Genomic DNA, 21,462 nt, shown 5'->3' with positions numbered 1-21,462 from the left:
GGTTCTCAAGATTGATCCCTGGATGGCGGGACTGTCATATGCTGAGAGAATGGAGCAGCTGGGCTTGTACACTCTGGAGTTTAGAAGGATGAGAGGGATCTTATAGAAACGTATAAAATTATAAATGGACTGGACAAGCTAGATGTAGGAAAAATGTTCCCAATGTTGGGCGAGTCCAGAACCAGGGGCCACAGTCTTAGAATAAAGGGGAGGTCATTTAAGACTGAGGTGAGAAAAAAATGTTTTCACCCAGAGAGTTGTGAATTTATGGAATTCCCTGCCACAGCGGGCAGTGGAGGCCAAGTCACTGAATGGATTTAAGAGAGAGTTAGGTAGAGCTCTAGGTACTAGCAAAGTCAAGGGATATGAGGAGAAGGCAGGCACGGGTTAATGATTGGGGATGATCAGCCATGATCACAATGAATGGCCGATTGGCCTCCTCCTGCACCTATTTTCTATGTTTCTATATTTCTATGGAGCCTCTGTGTTTTCCGGCAGCCATGAGCTGTCTGTGGTGCTGAGTGTTGGCTTCTCCTGGCCTGTCTACTGATGACAGGGAATGGAGCGGCACATGAGGGAGGAGGCGCTGTCATAACTGCTATTAGTTTTATTATTCAATTATTATTTTATTGTATTATCACGTTTAATTACCACAGCTGCCATGGTGGGGGCACTGCAAGTCGGCTGCCCTGCCAGCAGTGTGTCCGTTATTTTGACTTTTTTGGGGCTTTTTGGTTTGTCTAGGTGTTTGTTTTGGGTGTTTCTCAGTGTGTCTCGGCGACTATGGAGGGTTCGTGGCCCTGACCACGGGGGAACAATGGAGGAGGATTGACTGAACTTTGTGCCGTCCACCACAGTGAAGAATGCAGTGGTGGATGTTTGTGTTAATTTTTATTGTCTATTGTGTGTTCTTTTTAAGTGTATCGCTGCTGGCAAATTCATTTCACTGCACCTTCAGGTGCATGTGACGAATAAAATTGACGTTGACTGTGACTTTGGTGGGATATGGTCCCAAGGTCATTGGTTCTATCCTCTGGATTACTAATCCTGCAGCATTCTGCTAGATGAGAGTGGCGCTGGGCTCCTACCCAACCGGCTTCCAGCCCTACCGTCAGACTGGATATGATTGGGGAAATTACATTAAAAATCCAGTCACCTTCAATTTATGGCAGCAGAGAATTCACCAAGTCGGAACTGTTGGGTATCCCAGGTGTCAAAAAGGGCAGCTACTCCTTTTTTGGCGGCAAGCTAATTCCCAGTCATGAATATCTTCTCTGGCACCTGCTCTATGACTATGCAGCTGATCATAGAACAAAGAACACGGAATAGTATAATGGGGCAACAGGCCCTTTGACCCTATCCATAGATGCCGATTAAGATGCTCCAGCTTACCTACTCCCATTTTGTGTTCGGTTCATCTCCCTCGAAACCTTTCTTATCCATGCACTGTCAAATGCCTTTTAAATGATATTAATGTACCTGCCTCAATTGCTTCCTCTGGCAGTTCTTTCCATACTCGAACGAATTGTGTAGGGAAAAGCTGCCTCCCAGGTTCCTACTAAATCTTTCCTCTCTTGCTTTTAACCTATTCCTAATTTACCTAACTTGGAAAAAATTTACGCTGCGGTTCCACACATAGATGAGCACATCGGTTTCTAAAGCTACACAATCCAGGATTTGCCATTTTCATCCCGAGAAAAAGACTGACCATTCACTCTATTAATGCCTGACATCATTTTCTATACTTCTATCAGGCCGCCCCCCAGCTTCTGATGCGCGAGATAAAACCATCCAAGTATGTTCAACCACTCTTTGTAGCTAATATCCTTTAATCCATTCAGCATCTTGGTAAGCCTCTTCTGCACCCTCTCCAAAGCCTCCACAGCCTTCCAAGGTTTGGCAAATGGAACCTCACACAATACAAATGTGGCCGAACAAATGGTTTATACAGCTGCAGCATGACTTTACAACTTATATAAACATCATTTATATCAATATACAATTGCCATTCATTTGATGTTTTATTTCAACAATTGCTAATTTGATTAATCGCATAAAACATTCCACAGCACACAAACTATGCCAACTAATTAAATGTTATGACAATTTCTCAGTGTAACTGCATATGTATATGATAATTGTTTTCACTTAATTTATGCTGTCTTGTGAAATATGTTCTTGAACTTATTATTTAATGGGAAAAACTTAAAAGCTTCTATGATTTCAAGAGTCCGTGGTAGAAATGAGCTGTTATTGACACAGTTTTCACAATGGGTAAGGTGTGCGAAAGGGACCAATTTCGGGACACAATCTCCAACAAATCAACCTGGCACAACTCCTGACCTCCTGGACAGGGCATATGTGAGGGGGGCAAACACCTAAATGTGCACCCATGCAGAAATTGAACTGCAGCATGGTTTTGTGGTCCCTATGCTGCCCACCATTGCCCGTCCCATGCCCCCTCACCCCTTATCAGCCCACTACCTCCCCGTCCTGAGATTCATCTGTGAATCATGCTACCTTAATTGGTACATAAGACAAGAAACTGACCTTTGAACCTTTGACATAGTTACAAGAACAATGCACAAGTTATGTCTGAAGGTGCAAGGAGACCAGCCATTCATATTGCAAATGGCAATGAGACCCACTGTTCCATTGTGGACCTACTTCAAGTTGGTATGTGTGGTTCCAGGCTCACTGTGACAGGGTAGGGCAATCATAGTCTATTTAGTTTAGAGATACAGCATGGAAACAGGTCTTTTGGCCCACCGAGTATACGCTGACCAGCGATCCCCGCACACTAACACTTTCCTGCACACGCTAAGGGCAGTTTACAATTTTACCAAGCCAATTCACCCACAAACCTGTACGTCTTTGTAGTGCGGGTGGAAACTGGAGATCCCGGAGAAAACCCACACAGGTCACAGGGACAACATGCAAACTCCTTAAAAACAGCACCTGGATTCAGGATCGAACCTGGGTCACTGGTGCTGTAAAGCAGCAGCTCTATCGCTTTGCCACCATACCGTGACGGTAAAATACAGCATTTGTTTTCATATTTCTCATTTATATACTGGAATTAATATAAATGACACATCCAATTTTTATTAGTAGCTTAAAGCTAATTGTAAATTCAGTACTGAATATAAATCCTGGCACATCTGTCTAATGACATAGGATTAATCAGTGACAGTGGTTACTTCATGTGGCTGACATACCAGCTCACCACAACATTACAAAGCTCTCTCACCGTCTCTGGTCAACCCACACAGCAGCAGACCACATTTATATGTTTCTTTTTTCAGTCAATACCTAAGATCCCAGAGCTGAGATGCACAGGACGAGTCAATTCATTCACATACGGTGTGTTTGGCCTGCATTTTGGCCTGCCTTTCTTACAGACAGATTGCGAATTGGAACCAATCCAATATTTCCACAAATATACATTCTAGTGTTTGACATTTCAATCATGAAAAGAAGGCTCTTACCATTTGTCCTCTTTATACTTCTCGTAATGATAGACATTTCTATCACATCAGCACTCCCATTTGCCCATGCTTGGCCCATGTCCCTCTAAACCTTTCCTGTCCATACATTGTCCAAATGTCTCTTGGATGATGTTAAATCAAAGAAGTTTTTGAGTTTTTCCTATTTTAGGTCCTGATGCAGCAAAGAGACAGTCGAGCCCAGAAACTAGATGACATAAAACTTTATCCAAAACCAGCTTGGTGCCCCAGTGCCACTGCCTCAATTTAGATGCAGGTCACGTGTGTGAAATGTCCACATAGACACATGCTAGTTGGCATTCACACTCACAGCACAGTGTGTGCAAGATATATTTTAACATCATGTGTGGGAAACTGTTCCATAGTTATAATGTAAATACGCTCCGAAAGCTTAACCCCCTTAGTCTAGTTCAGTAAGAAACACTGACTCAAGCACTGGACCAACTAAACTATTTTTTAGAACAAGCAGCATTGAAAGGCTGCCCCTCAGCTTCTGATTCGCTAGATAAAACAATCCAAGTATGTTCAACCACTCCTTGTGGCTAGTATCCTTTAATCCATTCAGCATCTTGGTAAGCCCCTTCTGCACCCTCTCCAAAGCCACCACAGCCTTCCTAGGTTTGGCAAATAGAACCTCACACAGTACACCACATGTGGCCGAACAAAGGTTTTATACAGCTGCAGCATGACTTTACAACTTATATAAACATAATTTTTATCAATATACAATTGCCATTCATTTGTTTTATTTCAACAATTGCTAATTTGATTAATCACAAAAACCATTCCACAGCACACAAACTAAGCCAACTAATTAAATGTTATGACAATTTCTCAGTGTAACTGCATATGTATATGATAATTGTTTTCACTTAATTTATGCTGTCTTGTGAAATATGTTCTTGAACTTATTATTTAATGGGAAAAACTTAAAAGCTTCTATGATTTCAAGAGTCCGTGGTAGAAATGAGCTGTTATTGACACAGTTTTTACAATGGGTGAGGTGTGCGAAAGGGACCAATTTCGGGACACAATCTCCAACAAACCAACCTGGCACAACTCCTGACCTCCTGGACAGGGCATATGCGAGGGGGGAAAACACCTAAATGTGCACCTATGCAGAAATTGAACTGCAGCATGCTTTTGTGGTCCCTATGCTGCCCACCATTGCCTGTCCCATGCCCCCTCACCCCTTATCAGCCCACTACCTCCCCGTCCTGAGACTCATCTGTGAATCATGCTACCTTAATTGGTACATGTGACAAGAAACTGACCTTTGAACCTTTGACATAGTTACAAGAACAATGCACAAGTTATGTCTGAAGGTGCAAAGAGACCAGCCATTCATATTGCAAATGGCAATGAGACCCACTGTCCCATTTTGGACCTGCTTCAAGTTGGTATGCGTGGTTCCAGGCTCACTGTGACAGGGTAGGGCAATCGTAGTCTATTTAGTTTGGAGAAACAGCGCGGAAACAGGTCTTTTGGCCCACCGAGTATACGCTGACCAGCGATCCCCGCACACTAACACTTTCCTGCACATACTAGGGGCAGTTTACGATTTTACCAAGTCAATTAACCCTCAAACCTGTACGTCTTTGTAGTGTCGGAGGAAACTGGAGATCCCGGAGAAAACCCACACAGGTCACAGGGACAACGAGCAAACTCCTTAAAAACAGCACCCGGAGTCAGGATCGAACCTGGGTCACTGGTGCTGTAAAGCAGCAGCTCTATCGCTTTGCCACCATACCGTGACGGTAAAATACAGCATTTGTTTTCACATTTCTCATTTATATACTGGAATTAATATAAATGACACATCCAATTTTCATTAGTAGCTTAAAGCTAATTGTAAATTCAGTACTGAATATAAATCCTGGCACATCTGTCTAATGACATAGGATTAAACAGTGACAGTGGTTACTTCATGTGGCTGGCATACCAGCTCACCACAACATTACAAAGCTCTCTCACCGTCTTTGGTCAACCCACACAGCAGCAGACCACATTTACATGTTTCTTTTTCCAGTCAATACCTAAGATCCCAGAGCTGAGATGCACAGGACTTGAGTCAATTCATTCACATACGGTGTGTTTGTCCTGCATTTGGCCTGCCTTTCTTACAGACAGATTGCGAATTGGAACCAATCCTATATTTCCACAGATATACATTCTAGTGTTTGATATTTCCATCATGAAAAGAAGGCTCTTACCATTTGCCCTCTTTATACTTCTCGTAATGATAGACATTTCTATCATGTCAGCCCTCCCATTTGCCCATGTTTGGCCCATGTCCCTCTAAACCTTTCCTGTCCATACATTGTCCAAATGTCTCTTTGATGATGTTAAAATCATAGAAGTTTTTGAGTTTTTCCTATTTTAGGTCCTGATGCAGCAAAGAGACAGTCGAGCCCAGAAACTAGATGACATAAATCTTTATCCAAAACCAGCTTGGTGCCCCAGTGACACCGCCTCAATTTAGATGCAGGTCATGTGTGTGAAATGTCCACATAGACACATGCTAGTTGGCATTCACACTCACAGCACAGTGTGTGCAAGATATATTTTAACATCATGTGAGGGAAATTGTTCTATAGTGAAAATGCAAATACGCTGAAAAGCTTGCCCCCCCCCTCCTAAAGCCCCCCCCCCCCACCCCCCCCCCCCCCCCCCCCCCCTTAGTCTAGTTCAGTAAAAAACACTGATTCAAAACACTGGACCAACTAAACTTTATTTTTAGAACGAACAGCAAATTCCCCTATACGACCTAAACCGTGGGTTCGATCCTTGTCTTGCCTGGCCAAGCCCTTCAGCCTCGTGCAAGCAGACACTGCCCAAAAGGTCACGCAGTCCCAAGCGCCCTTCCAGAAGATCGACACCAATCCAAAATGGGACTATCTTTTATAGGTCCACAAACCTTGAGGGGCCGAACTATATAGGGATGGTCCCCTTACAATCCAATCAAACATATTAATTTCATCAATAATCATTATTGACAGTTCCTCAATCCAATTACAGAGAATCTACAACAATGTTTTTTACAGAAGCTTCTAGAAGGAAGCTAGTCAACTGAATAATGTTACATTATTCTCTTTGACAGTGCCATTCCATGGACACTGTCATCAACAATTAACTACCTTTGGCGAACAGTTCACCCCCCCCCCCCCCCCCCCCCCCCCCCAAATGCGGTGCTGCCCTGGCAGCAGCGGCTCGCCAGCAGTCCGTTTGTTTTTACTTTTTTGTGGTTTTTTTTTTTCGTTTTGTCTAGTTAAGTTTTTTGTTTTTTAGGTTGTGTTTATGTGAGGGGGGGGGGGGGGGGGGTTTGAAACGGGGCTTGCTGTCTCTCCCTTCGGGGGAATGCGACTTTTTTATCGTATCCCCGTTCTCTGCCTCCGTCTGCGCTGAGGCCTAATGGCGGAGCTGGCGACCTCGAGACTCCGGAGGCAGAGCCAGTCAGGACTCGCTCTGGGCTCGCTCCCGTGAGGGCAGTCCGGCTCGGGGCTGGAACGGCGCTCCTGTGAGGGGCTGTGACGCTCCCGTGAGGGGCTGAGGCGCTCCCGTCGGGGCGGCCCAGCCCGAGGGTGGAATGGCGCTCCCGTCGGAGCGGTCCAACTCGAGGGAGGAACGGCGCTCCCGTCGGAGCGGCCCAGCTCGAGGGAGCAACGGCGCTCCTGTCGGGGCGGCCCAGCTCGAGGGAGGAAGGGCACTCACGTGAGGGCGATCCAGCTAGGGGCTGGAACAGTGCTCTGGTGGCTGGGCGGCGTTCTGGCGGTGGTGACCGGAGTCCGGGGTTCAGCCACGGGCTAGCGGCCGTGTCCGCTGGACTGGAGGGCGGCAGCTTCAACCACCCCGGGCCGCGGTGTTTGAGCCGGCCCATTTGCGCGGTTCGGTGAGCCGCGGGACTCTTTGTACCATCGCCCGGTGGGGAATCGCCTCAGCGCAGAGGGAGAAGAAGAGGGAAGTGACTGCAGCCCTAAGATTTTTGCCTCCACCACAGTGAGGAGGTGCTTGGAGGACTCACTGTGGTGGATGTTAATTTGTGTTTATTGTTGTTTATTATTGTATTATTGTATGTATGACTGCAGGCACGAAATTTTGTTCAGACCGTAAGGTCTGAATGACAATAAAGGTAATTCTAATTCTAATTCTAATTCTAATTCTAATTCAAACAGGCTCATAAACCATCCTGCACAATCCTATCTCAACACCAAACTACTGTGGACTTTGTATATTTTGCATTACATATTGTCGCTTGCACGATTATGTTTCGATTACTTTGTACAAAATATTGTAATATTGTCTAATATATATTTGATTGTTGTGTTGTGATGTTCATGTTCCTGTCATACACCAAGTTAGAGTTCTAAGGTTCTGGTCCTGGTGCATATGACAATCGCACACTCTGGACTTGAATCTCGACTCATCTCTCTGACCTCCCGCCATCTAAACCCCAGGCACCCAACCCCCAATCCAGCGTATGACTGACCCCTTACCCTGATCTGATCCTCTCAACAGCCTCCACAATTCTCTATCCACAAAAACTCAGGAGCTATACGGGTGGGTGCTGGGAGGACTGGGCACAAAACTATTATAAAACTAAGAGATGCTCACTTTAATTCACGTGTCCAGGCACCAGGGAACAATCCCAGGGAGCTCGTTTTTTGGGGGGGCGGGGGGGGGGGGGGGGGGGGGCGGGGGGGGGGGGGGGGGGGGGGGGGGGGGGGGGGGGGGGGGGGGGGGGGGGGGGGGTGGGGGGGCGGGGGGGGGGGGGGGGGGGGGGTGGGTGGGGGGGGGGGGGGGGGGGGGGGGGGGGGGGGGGGGGGGGGGGGGGGGGGGGGGGGGGGGGGGGGGGGGGGGGGGGGGGGGGGGGGGGGGTGGGGGGGGGGGGGGGGGGGGGGGGGGGGGGGGGGGGGGGGGGGGGGGGGGTGGGGGTGGGGGGTGTGGACGGGGCGAGGGAGTGGGGGGGGGGGGGGGGGGGGGGGGGGGGGGGGGGGGTGTTGGAGAGCACCACAAGTAACCCTTATATTGATATTCAATGCAGGAAAATATATGGTGCTATATCTAGATGTAACGAATGACTAAATATTGCAAAGTCAGCGAGGATGCAGGCAGGGCGAAACATCAGCGCTTAGTGCTGGATATTTTTTTAAATGGCCCGATATTTATCAAACCAGTTAGTAATGCTGGTATTGTGTGCCTCTGGCCTCACTAGATGCCATCACGACAGTTATGGCAGGGAATAACTTCTCCCTCAAATATTTCCATACTAATTCCCATATTAAACAAAATACGTGAAAGCCAAAAATAAAGGAGCACGTCCTTATACCCATAATGCGTGTACTCAGCAATCGCCCCCTTCTGTGCCACTGAATTCATGATGTCTGCTGTATTCCATTCCATATAAAATGTTAAAAGATCCCGTTTACTCTCTATTATTCTGGTACTCTATTACCTCCTCTTGGGTCTTATTTCAAAGATACTCTTTGCACACACACAAACAAATGAGTGCACTGCTACACAGTCTCCCAAATGAGTCACCACACACCCTTCTGGTGTCCTGAACGAACAATAACCGCCTTTTGCAGTTTGCAGCCCTGTCTCATCAACCTACCCTTTGCTGTCTGGTACATGGCCCCTTACGCAAACACACACAAACTTTTATATTTACCTCTTCAGTTCTCAGTCCTGTTCTTTGATATTTGTGATCCCATGAATCAGAACAGATCTAAGGATGGGCTGCTACACTTAAAAAATACTAACCCCCTTAAACTGCTGAGGCCACTGGCCATATCATAGGTCATGGACATATCCTGGACAAGCCCCAAATTATGTGACCTTTGAACTGAGTCACATGGTGGCTGAGGCTGGTTAATATAAAAGCAATTCTACATCCAGAGAAACTGACATTCTCTTGCAAACACTCTCGGTAGAATCTCCAAACTCAAAGTACATATAGTTGGTCTATGGTTTAAACACAAATACAACAATAAACAATTAACTACAGTTTTGATGGCTAAAATTATCCACTAAGCATTAACATTTTGAGTATAGACGTAACTTTGCAATATACTCTGCAACTTCACAATTATAGCTGCCAAGACACCTCTGAATTTTCAAACAGCTTTGTTGGGACACGGTAATTCAAATGGATGGTCTAAAAGATTATGAGAAGGTAGACACAAAATGATGGAGTAACTCAGCTGGTGAGACAGCATCTCTGGAGAGAAGGAATGGGCAAGGTTAGAGAACCCAGACCTACCCAAAATCAGCGTTGTGATACTGTTGCGTACACAAATATCCCAATCATTGATCTACAGATGTGCCTATTGGCACGCTTGATGTGCCAAGTGACTGAATAAAAGTGTGATCTGGCAGCTAAAGGTGAAGATTCTGGTTTGATGCAGGCCAATTAACGTACTTGTTGTGCATTCGGCTGATGCATACGAGAACAGGCAGCCTGTCTGCAATGTACATGAGAACACATATTCTGAAGCTATTCTTGTTTTGAAATAATGGCTGTTAGTTCCACATAATGTTATAACCCTTGAATAATCCCGAACACCTTCATCCAAGTTATTTAAATAAATTATAAAAGGTTGAGTTTCCTGCACTGAGCCCTATGACAGCACTTGTTACACCTTGCCAACCAGAACCCATTTATGCTACTCTCATTTCCTGTTAGTCATTATTCATATTATTGATTTTTTCCTTCTTAAATATCTATGTCAACTCTATCTATGTTTTATAATTCTGGCTACCTTTATCTCATACTCTAAAGCCTTCCTTTTTAATCCTTTAGTCATTCTTTGCTTGTTTATTGTATCTGTCCAATCTGTTGACGTGGCACCTGTCTGTGCTCTCTTATCTTTGCTAAGTTACCATCTTTAATTATGCAGTTGCTGTATCTCATCTTGGTATTTTTATTCCTTGTTGGAAAATATCTGTTCTGTGTATTCCAAAAGATCCCAGAATCTTCTACATCTAGACACACTGAGCGTTCGACAGCACCGGGCCTGATGTGCCAAGTGACTGAATAAAAGTATGATCTGGCAGCTTCCTCCATCTCTAGAACAATAATGTGAAATAACTAAAGGTGAAGATTCTGGCCTGCACTCGCTGCAGTTTAGAAGAATGAGGGGGGACCTCATTGAAACGTACTGAATAGTGAAAGGCTTGGATAGAATGGATGTTGAGAGGATGTTTCCACTTGTGAGAGACTCTAAGATTAAAGGTCATAGCCTCAGAATTAAAGGATGTTCTTTTAGGAAGGAGATGAAAAGGAATTTCTTTAGTCTGAGGGTGGTGACCCTGTGGAATTATTTGCCAAATCAGTGGACATATTTAAGGCAGAGGTAAATAGATTCTTGATTAGTACAGGTGTCAGAGGTTATGGGGAGAAGGGGGGAGAAGGGGGGAGAAGGTGAGAGAATGGGGTTAGGAGGAAGAGATAGATCAGCCATGATTGAATGGTGGAGTAGACTTGATGGGCCAAATTGACTAATTCTGCTCCTATCACTTATGATCTTATGAAAAATTAAAATACTGGTCTTGTATCTTTCTCTTGTATGAAATTGGCGCTATTATTAAATGCACTACTAACAATCGACAAATGGTATACTTAGCTTTATTCAAAATTTTAATTGTAAAGACAACTTAAAGCCCACACAGTTTACACAGTCTATTAGACATCAGGACACAGGGTGAACCGCCACAGATCCGTGACTTCAATTTTGAAACAAAAAAGTGTAGATGGTGGTTAATACACAGACAGACACAAAGTGCTGCAGTAACTCAGCAGCTTAGGCAGCATCTCTGGAGAACATGAGTGGGTGACATTTCAGTTCGACCCAAAACGTCACATATCCATGTTTTCCAGAAATGCTGCTTGACCTGCTGAGTTACTCCAGCACTTTGTATTCTTTTATGCCTTTTTTGAACCCCAGATCCAGGATTCCTCTTGTCTGAGTGTTACTCCCTGATTTTCTTTGTGATCCTAGTTTCCTGTGTTATTCCAGGGTTTGGTAAGGAGTTGAATCTCATCTAGAACACAAATCTCCCGCCTGTTCTTTCCAATGAGATAGCACCATGTCAGTATTTTACACCAGGTTGAATTATTTTGTCCATCTTCAATCTCTTGCAGCTATACAGGTTGCTGCACCATCATGTCTAATTTACATTGTATTGATTGCAGTACTGAACTGCTCAGGAGTGGAGGAGTGTGGAATTGATTACTCCAAACAGATTTCCCGTGTGGGTCTCCTGACCAAGTCCAACTACATACTGTAGTTACTTTACTGTCTTAATTTAGGCTTCTAGTTTTCTCCTATTACCATAGTAACGAGATCTTCCACCCACTGTTGATGCCATGGGCGATGTTTCAAACTGGACCCATTATTTCTTATCTTACTACAACCAGGTGCCCGCTGTCTTGTTGTCTTCAATGTATTAGGCATCGGAGCTCCAGTGAAGCCAGGCAACTCCCCGGTGTGAATAATAGTGTTACTGTGCAACACTGTTCCTTTTATCTCACGGAGGTTCAGTGTTAGTCTGTAGTTATTTCTATTTCACAGTTTAATTGGCACCAATGGCTTTTCAAAACCATTTCTGATTCTTGATTCTGTGATCAATCACTCAATACATGGTGAATTACTCTCGCAATTAAGTCATTAACAATCTCAGAGAACATCACACACCATCAACCACACTCGTGCACAGGAAGCTCCAAATGTTTGTTTAAACTGAAAGCATAGTCCATTATTCTGTTCTGGGATGATTGCTTTTAACCCTTGTGTAGGAAGGAACTGCAGATGCTGGTTTAAACCGAAGATAGACACAAAAAGCTGGAACAACTCAGCGGGACAGGCAGCATCTCTGGCGAGAAGGAATGGGTGATGTTTTGGGTCGCGACCCTTCTTCAGACTTCAGACAGTGCTGTTGCTACATAGAGACACCTATCAATCTTATATGATTGAACAACAATGTGACCTGGAATCCAATAGGCTCCGGTAGGTAGACACAAGGAACTGCAGATGCTGGTTTACAAAAAAAGACACAGAATGCAGGAGTAACGGGTCAAGCAGCTTCTCTGGGGAACATGGATGGGCAATATTTCTGGTCAAGACCCATTTTTCAGACCGATTGTAGTATTGGGGGGGGGCGGGTGAAAGCTGGATTAGAGGTGGGTCTGGGCCAAAACTTGGCAAGTGATTGGTGAAGTCACAAGGAACTGGTTTACAAAGACAGACACAAGATGCTGGAGTAACTCAGAATGAAGTAGGAACAAAGGGACACAAGGTACTAGAGTAACTCAGCGGACCAGACAGCATCCCTGGAGACCGTGGATAGGTGATGTTTCAGGTCAGGACCCTTCTTAGGACGCGAAGACTAAAGTTGGGTCCCGACGCCTGCCCATGTTTTGCAGAGGTGCTGACTGACCCAGCTGGGGAAGAGGGTGGAATGGTGAGAGGGGACGGTGTGGAGGGGTTAGGGTGGAATTGTGTGGAGGGGGAGAGGACACCCGGGCGATGGGAGAGTGGGGCAGAGTAGGAGAGTGAAGGACAGTGGAGGGGGAGAATTGGATGCGGTATAGAGAGGATGAGGGACGGAGAGGATATGGAGAGTAGGACAGGATGGAGAGAGGGAGAGTGGGATGGAGCTGAGATGGGGAGATGGATGGGATGGTGTGGGAGATTGGAATAGAACAGAGTAGGGGAGTGGGACAGAGTGGAGGAGGAGAGTAGGATAGGGCGGAGAGGGACAGAGTGGATGAGGAGAGTGTGATGGGGCAGAGAGTGGGAGAGTGGGATGGGGAGAGAGACAGGGTGGTTGTCACCCCTCAGACCCTCACCACTAGATCATGTATGATCAATGGTTGTGGCAGAGAATCATACAGAGGGGACAAAACCTTGACTCAATGGCAATAGTTTCTACGGTTTGGACAGAAGACATTTTGGGTCAGGACTTGAGTTCAGAAGTAGGGGAATTGGTACAATAAAGAAATGGTAACAACGTACGTGATTTGGCAGAGTCAGAATGGATTTATGAATGTAAAATTATGTATGATAAACCTATAGATGGGTTTTTTGTGGTTGTATCAAGCAAAATAGATAAGGCAAAAACTAGTGTGGGGTGTATTTGGTCAAGAGGCTTTCAATAAGGTGCCACAAAAGAAATTACTTCGCAAAATACCAATGCATCAGATTGGGGAATAAGCGAGGGAAAGTGGGGCACCTCCCTGCTTGCTATGTTCCCATGTAGCAGGTTGATGGAAGACTGAACCAATGGGACACACCCGACCAAGACCACCAGCATCACCGTGTGGTCAAGACTGGGCTGCCGGGAAGAAGCCCTAGACAGGCAGGGCCTCAACTGAGGTGAAGACTGTGGCTGGGCAGTGCTTCTTGCTGCCCAGAGACAACGAGAGACTGTGCCCACACACAGAGGCAAAGACTGAGCTGCCAGGATAATCCAGAAATTGGCAGCGTCACCTCTTCAAGCCCAAAGCTGAGCCATCAGGATGAAACTGACTGCAGTCAGCACTCCCTCTTGAGACAAGGGTGAACTGCAGGGAGAAGTCTCAGATCGCCATTCCTTCTCCTTCAAGACCAGGTCTGAGCTGCCGGGACAATCCCGATCTCACCAGTTCCACCGCAAATGTGCTCTGACCATGTGGTCCTGGACATTCTTGTCTCTGTAAATAAAACATATCACGTGCGTTCAGCCGACTGCAAGCGTCTGGGTGGTCACTGCCGAACCTGGTGTCATCCCTGACGCCACACAGGTGGATGCAGTGGTGATGTTTTCCCAGGCTGGAGTGCTGAGGCACAAGGGGTCACATTCTCAAAATACATGAACATTAATATTTTTTATTTATTAAGGGAATCAAGGAATATATCAGGTTTGTGTGGGAAAGCGGCACTTAGGTAAAGCCTAAGTTGCTCTCCATTCCTATGTTCCCCATCTCCATCTCTAAGTACTAGTAACGAGGACTGAGGAGGCTGCAATCCTCATCCAATGCGGAGAACTTACTAAATAGTTTAGCAGGTGAATGGTCTACACCTGCTTCTATTCCGTATGTGTTTATACAAGCTATTTAGATTTTTGATTCGGAATGTGGAAGAAAATACATAAAAAGTTCTCCTAACTGAGTGTTAAATCTATTTCATTAAAGTGATGCCTCAGGAGGCTATCTACAAGTAAGCACGTATTTCCCTATCCCTGTGGCAAAGTATCATTGCTTACATTGAAAGATATATTTTCATCTGGCACCCATGAAAAAAAAACTAGAATTTTCCATTAAGTAAATAAATTTTATAATAACACATACAAAAGTGTTTATTTCACCAATTTGTGTTACCTTTCATGCGTGTAATTTTTCATTGTCAAGGCTATTTAATATCGCAATGAAATGTAATCTACATTAACAGCTGCCAAGCAGTAGAGTGTTTCAGGAGCTATAAGCACATTTCTGTTCTTAAAGTGCTTGACTTACACATGTCACTCGACGAGTGTGAACCATTTAGATACTTCTATCCGCACCTTTTCTTCAAGCAGGCATGAAATTAACATTGGGATAATTTTCTGTAATGGTGCACCACATTTTATGCAATTACTGTGTGAAAACCATAAATGCTCTAAGATAAGTTTGCAGTCCTTCCTGGTTCTTCGTGGTAAAATTGCTCAATTAATCATTGGTTCGGTTTCCCATCGTTGACCAGCTCCTGCTTAAAATGTCCGCATTGGATGAGGATTACAGCCTCCTCAGCCCTCGTTACTAGTACTTAGAGATGAAGATGGGGAACAGAGGAATGGAGAGCAATTCCCAGCTTTGACCGGCATTCCAGAAAGCACTCAATCACTTGCAAGAAAGAAAGTGGACCATGAATTGGCACCATGTACAAAATAAAGGAAAACGTTCCAGTAGTACACAGTATTACAGATATACTTGTTCAAATTGTAAAGTGAATCCAAGCTAGCCACAAATATCAAATAATAATACTGAATAAAACTGTTGCAGATACTTTCGAATGAATGAATGCTAGTATAAGGGTGGCACGGTGGCACAGCAGTAGAGTTGCTGCCTTACAGCGAATGCAGTGCCGGAGACCCGGGTTCAATCCTGACTACGGGTTCTGTCTGTACGGAATTTGTACGTTCTCCCCGTGACCTGCTTGGGTTTTCTACGAGATCTTCGGTTTCCTCCCACACTCCAAAGACGTACAGGTATGTAGGTCAATAGGCTTGGTAAATGTAACTAAAACTGTGGGTAATAGGATAGTGTTAATGTGCGGGGATCGCTGGTTGGCACAGACCTGGTGGGCTGAAAGGGCCTGTTTCCGCGCTGTTTCTCTAATCATTCTTCAGTGGGTTATACGAAAAGAGAATTAGCCAACCTGTTCAAAAATTCAGTGTTTCCCTTCAAAAATACCACAGGGGATGTTTAAACACTTTTTAAAAATCATAACATGTACTCACAGGCACAGTTATTCAGGTCATAATTTAATTTGCCAACTGAATTAGTTTAGGATTTTTGTTATCTTTTACATTACACTGAAACCCATTTAAAAAATAGCTGACAGACTAACAGTCGATAAATTCTATGAAGCAGCATCCCCGCACAAGATTCTTTCCTTGTAAATCCACACTACAGCCAAAATGTTTAAAGAGCAGCTCACTTGGAGAGCCTTTGCTTTCCCTGTTAATGTCGGTTCATATTCATTTCCAGCTCTCATCAGTCAGGTGAGCTGTGAGGAATCCTTTTGATGTTCGCCCGATTGTGCAATCAAGGCACTCAGCGTTAGGGTTCACTGGGAGGAAATGACAACAGCAACAGGAAAATCACCCAGTGAGGCAGTCCACTTATGTTCACAAATCGCTCAACGAGCTGAAAGGAATGCATTTTGTTGGTGAATGGATTATTTATTTAAACTTACTTCGCCCCATTCCCGTCAGAGGTTTTGATATGGCTGCTTATAAGCACAGTCAGTGATTCCTGGTGTGTGAGACCCTGAATACAGATGCTGAAGGAAGCATTGAAGGATTGAAGAAAGGAAGCACAAGGACAACTACAAATATAACAGGGATTCAATGAAGCCCGATGACGTGCGTTATTTAGCCTGCCTGGATGACCCCTGGAAACCCCAAATTAACAAGAATTAATGTAAGGCATGTGTGACTTCAGAATACAATCCCAGTCCCCCATCAGTTGTACGGCAATTCAATTCTCAGCGCTCTCAGAATATATCAGAAATATACTGAACGATAGCTCATAATCACAATGTATACTTTGGTTTTATTTTAGGAAAATGCTTGCAACAGTGCCCTCCATAATGTTTGGGACAAAGACCCATCATTTATTTATTTGCCTCTGTATTCCACAATTTGAGATTTGTAATAGAAAAAAAAAATCACATGTGGTTAAAATGCACATTGTCAGATTTTTTATAAAGGCCATTCTTATCCATTTTTGTTTCACCATGTAGAAATCAGGTAAAGTTGGGGGGAGCTCCCCCCGCCACGGGTACCATGTAATCCTGTGCTACTTGCTCCATGGTCGGATAGTCGGCGACTAAACCGTCTCCCCCAACTGGTTTGCCAGGTGAGGAGGGGGCTGTGGACCCACAGCAGGACCAAAAACAAGACCAGTCAAAGGGCGGATGAGCTTCTAGCGAGCCAACAGCCATCCACACTTCAGTAGAAGTTGCGATCACTGCCGTACATAGCATTGTAAGGAATGATGATAAAGCACACACACCAAAATCTGCAGGAACTGGATGGAGGACAGAGATATGTGGTGCGTCCGTCACCGTTCCTGTTGGAAACCAGCAGCGCTGCATCGCTAATGTTTTCAACGATGATGAATGAATGAATGCATGAATGAATGAATGGATGAAAGAATGAATGTAGAAATTACCGCTGTGTTTATACATAGTCCCCACATTTCAGGGCACCATAATGTTTGGGACACATGGCTTCACTGGTGTTCGGAATAAGCCAGTTCGGTATTCCGAAAAACGCAAGGAATCATGGGATTTGGCAAAGGTCATTGGGGTATGAAAAAAGTGAACTGGTAGTGAGGGAGAGCGGGAGAGAGGGGCTAGATGCGAGTGGGAGACAGGGAGAGATGGCGAGAGGTGGGGGAGAGAGGTTTCAGTTAGACAGACAACCACTGGTAAAGCCTTGGCTCGTTGATTCTAGGAGAGTCGAGAAAATGTCTTCAATCGAGAGAATGCAACTTCAGAACCCCCTCGTCTTGACCGCGCTGGAGATTTCCGCTTCTGCAAGGAACAAATGACCTAAAGTTTGCATTGAGTGAACTGAGTGTCCTTACCATCCTCGTCATACATCAACGTTTTGTGAGAGTGGTTGGATCCCGGGATCGAGAAGTCAGCGTCCGACAGGTGAGCGGGCCGCGGTAACTGGTGCCTCTCCGCTCGCCGTTGGAAGAACTGACACCTCACACCCCAGGTCGGGCGCTGCCTCCTCGAACCCGCTGCTCGGCGGCGGCCGACTAGGATTCCAGAGCATTGCCGATGCCTCACATCAACTCTTGATCCCCGTCGCCTGTCCGGGTAATGTGACTGACGTTAGTTGGGCTGAAGCTGGGATCCAACCACTCTCACAAAACTCCGGTGTACGACGAGGACGATAAGAACACTCAGTTCATTCAACGCAAACTTTAGGTCATTTGTTCCTTGTGCCGGTGGAAATCCACGCTCCCATCCATCCCAACCAAGGCGCAAAAGTCTAATGTGCAGGAAGTCTGAAGGAGGGTCTTGTATCCAGAGGTCTGCAGACGGGAGTGTCGGCCCAGCCCTGTAGGAGGTCCGGCCCCAGCTCGACTCTGCCTGTCCCGCCGGTGGGACAGGCGGGGTTGAGCTGGAGTTGGTGCTTCTTTTCCACGCCACCTACGGGCCTGGGCCGCCACTGAGATGGGCCAGCGCCCCGCTGGGACAGACAGAGCCGAGCTGGAGCCGGTGACCCCCCCTCTCCCTCCACCTCTAGCCGGTCCACGGACGCCCCAGACATCCTCGGCTGCCTCCAGACGGGACACTCGGGAGGGGACGGGGACAGGGACAGCTCAGTGGCGGCTGGATAGGGACGAGACGCAGGACTGCACCCATGCAGCGGCATGGCCGCCGCGAGTGTTTAGCCCGAGCGAACTATGACCTATGCACCTATGCATGCGCAGTCGGAATACCAAACTGGCTTATTGCTCAGCTGTGTTTAAATGCCTCCTTAATACAGAGAGTTCTCAGCAACTAGTCTTTCCTCAAGTCTTTCCATCACCTTTGGAAACTTTTATTGCTGTTTATCAACATGAGGACCAAAGTTGTGCCAATGAAAGTCAAAGAAGCCATTATGAGACTGAGAAACAAGAATAAAACTGTTAGAGACATCAGCCAAACAGGCTTACCAAAATCAACTGTTTGGAACAACATTAAGAAGAAAGAGAGCACTGGTGACCTTACTACTCGCAAAGGAACTGCCAGGCCAAGGAAGACCTCCACAGCTGATGACAGAAGAATTTTCTCTATAATAAAGAAAAATCCCCGAACACCTGTCCAACAGATCAGAAACACTCTTCAGGAGTCAGGTGTGGATTTGTCAATGACCACTGTCCGCAGAAGACTTCATGAACAGAAATACAGAGGCTACACTGCAAGATGCAAACCACTGGTTAGCCGCAAAAATAGAATGGCCAGGTTACAATTTGCCAAGAAGTACTTAAAAGAGCCACCACAGTTCTGGAAAAAGGTCTTGTAGACAGATAAGATGAAGATTAACATATCAGAGTGATGGCAAGAGCAAAGTATGGAGGAGAGATGGAACTGCCCAAGATCCAAAGCATACCACCTCATCTGTGAAACATGGCGGTGGGGGTGTTATGGCCTGGGCATGTATGGCTGCTGAAGGTACTGGCTCACTTATCGTCATTGATGATACAACTGCTGATGGTAGTAGCATAATGAATTATGAAGTATATAGACACATCCTACCTGCTCAAATTCAAACAAATGCCTCAAAAATCATTGGCCGGCTGTTCATTCTACAGTAAGACAATGATCATAAACATACTGCTAAAGCAAGAAAGGAGTTGTCCAAAGCTAAAAAATTGTCAATTTTTGAGTGGCTAAGGCAATCACCCGATCTGAACCAAATTCAGCATGCCTTTTATATGCTGAAGAGAAAACTGAAGGGGACTAGCCCCCAAAACAAGCATAACCTAAAGATGGCTGCAATACAAGCCTGGTAGAGCATCACCAGAGAAGACACCCAGCAACTGGCGATGTCCATGAATCGCAGACTTCAAGCAATCATTGCATGCAAAGGACATGCAACCAAAAATTCTAAACATGACTACTTTCATTTACATGACATTGTGGCGTCCCAAACATTATGGTGCCCTGAAATGGGGGGACTATGTATAAACACAGCTGTAATTTCTACATGGTGAAACCAAAATGTATAAAAATGGCCTTTATTAAAATTTATGAAGAAGCTGTTCCTGGACCTGCTGGTCTGGCAACGAAGAGACCTGTAGTGCCTCCCGGATGGTAAGAAGGTAAACAGTCTGTGGTTGGGGTGAGAGCAGTCCTTGATGATACTGAGCGCCCTTCGCAGACATCATTTGCTTTGGACAGACTCAATGGAGGGGAGTGAGGAACCGGTGATGCGTTGGGCAATTTTCACCACCCTCTGCAGTGCTTTCTGGTCAGAGACAGAGCAGTTGCCATACCATACTGTGATACAGTTGGTAAGGATGCTCTCGATGGTGCAGCGGTAGAAGTTCACCAGAATCTGAGGAGACAGATGGACTTTCTTTTGTCTCCTCAGGAAGAAGAGACGCTGGTGAGCCTTCTTGACCAGAATTGAGGTATTGTGGGTCCAAGAGAGGTCATCGGAGATGTTGACCCCCAGGAACCTGAAGCTGGGAACACGTTCCACCTCCGTCCCGTTAATGTGGATGGGGCTATGCGTGCCATCCCTAGGCTTTCTGAAGTCTACAATGAACTCCTTGGTCTTCTTGGAGTTAAGGGCCAGGTTGTTGTCAGCGCACCATGCTGCCAGGAGCTGGACCTCCTCCCTATAGGCCGACTCATCATTGTTGCTGATGAGGCCAATCACCGTTGTATCATTTGCATACTTGATGATGGTGTTAGTACCATGTACAGGTGTGCAGTTGTAGATGAAGAGGGAGTAGAGGAGGGGGCTCAGCACACAGCCCTGTGAGGGTGAGGGTTGAGGGTTGAAGAGGTGTGCTTGTCTAACCTAACAGACTGGGGTCTGTTGGTTAGAAAGTCCAATACCAGTTGCGGAGGGAGTGGTCGATGCCCAAGTTACCGAGTTTGGTGATCAGTTTAGAGGGTATAATGGTGTAGAATGCTGAGCTGTAATCGATGAACAGCATTCTTACGTAAGTGTCTCTGTTGTCGAGGTGGGAGAGGGCGGAGTGAAGTGCCGTTGAGATGGCATCCTCCGTACTCCTGTTCTTGCGGTAGGCGAACTGATAGGGATCCAATGTGGGTGGTAGGCAGCCTTTATGGTGTGCCAGGACCAACGTCTCGAAGCACTCGGTGATGATGGGTCAAACTCAAATGCAGAATATTGCAGATGCTGAAAGTAATATCTTTAAAAATACCCGGAAAATGGAGAAACACTCAGCAGGTCAGGCAGCATCTTAGTAGAAAGAAACAGTTAACACTTCAGGTCGATGACCTTTGATCGCAACTTAATATTCCTCAGCAGTAAGACCTATTTTTCGTTTTAATTTTGTCTTATTTATAGTGGTAGGAAATGACCACTGATGAAGCAAATTATTTCTCAGCAGCAATTGTTCACCTCCATTGTACCAGGCCAGATGCAAACCAGGAAGCCGGCTTGTCATCTCAACTACACACACATTTGTATTCTGTTTAGTGATTCATCCTATACAGTACAATTATCGAGTTACCAC

This window comes from Leucoraja erinacea, chromosome 13 (assembly GCF_028641065.1).
Source record: "Leucoraja erinacea ecotype New England chromosome 13, Leri_hhj_1, whole genome shotgun sequence".
Classification (NCBI taxonomy): domain Eukaryota; kingdom Metazoa; phylum Chordata; class Chondrichthyes; order Rajiformes; family Rajidae; genus Leucoraja; species Leucoraja erinaceus.
This window is presented reverse-complemented; position numbering follows the sequence as displayed.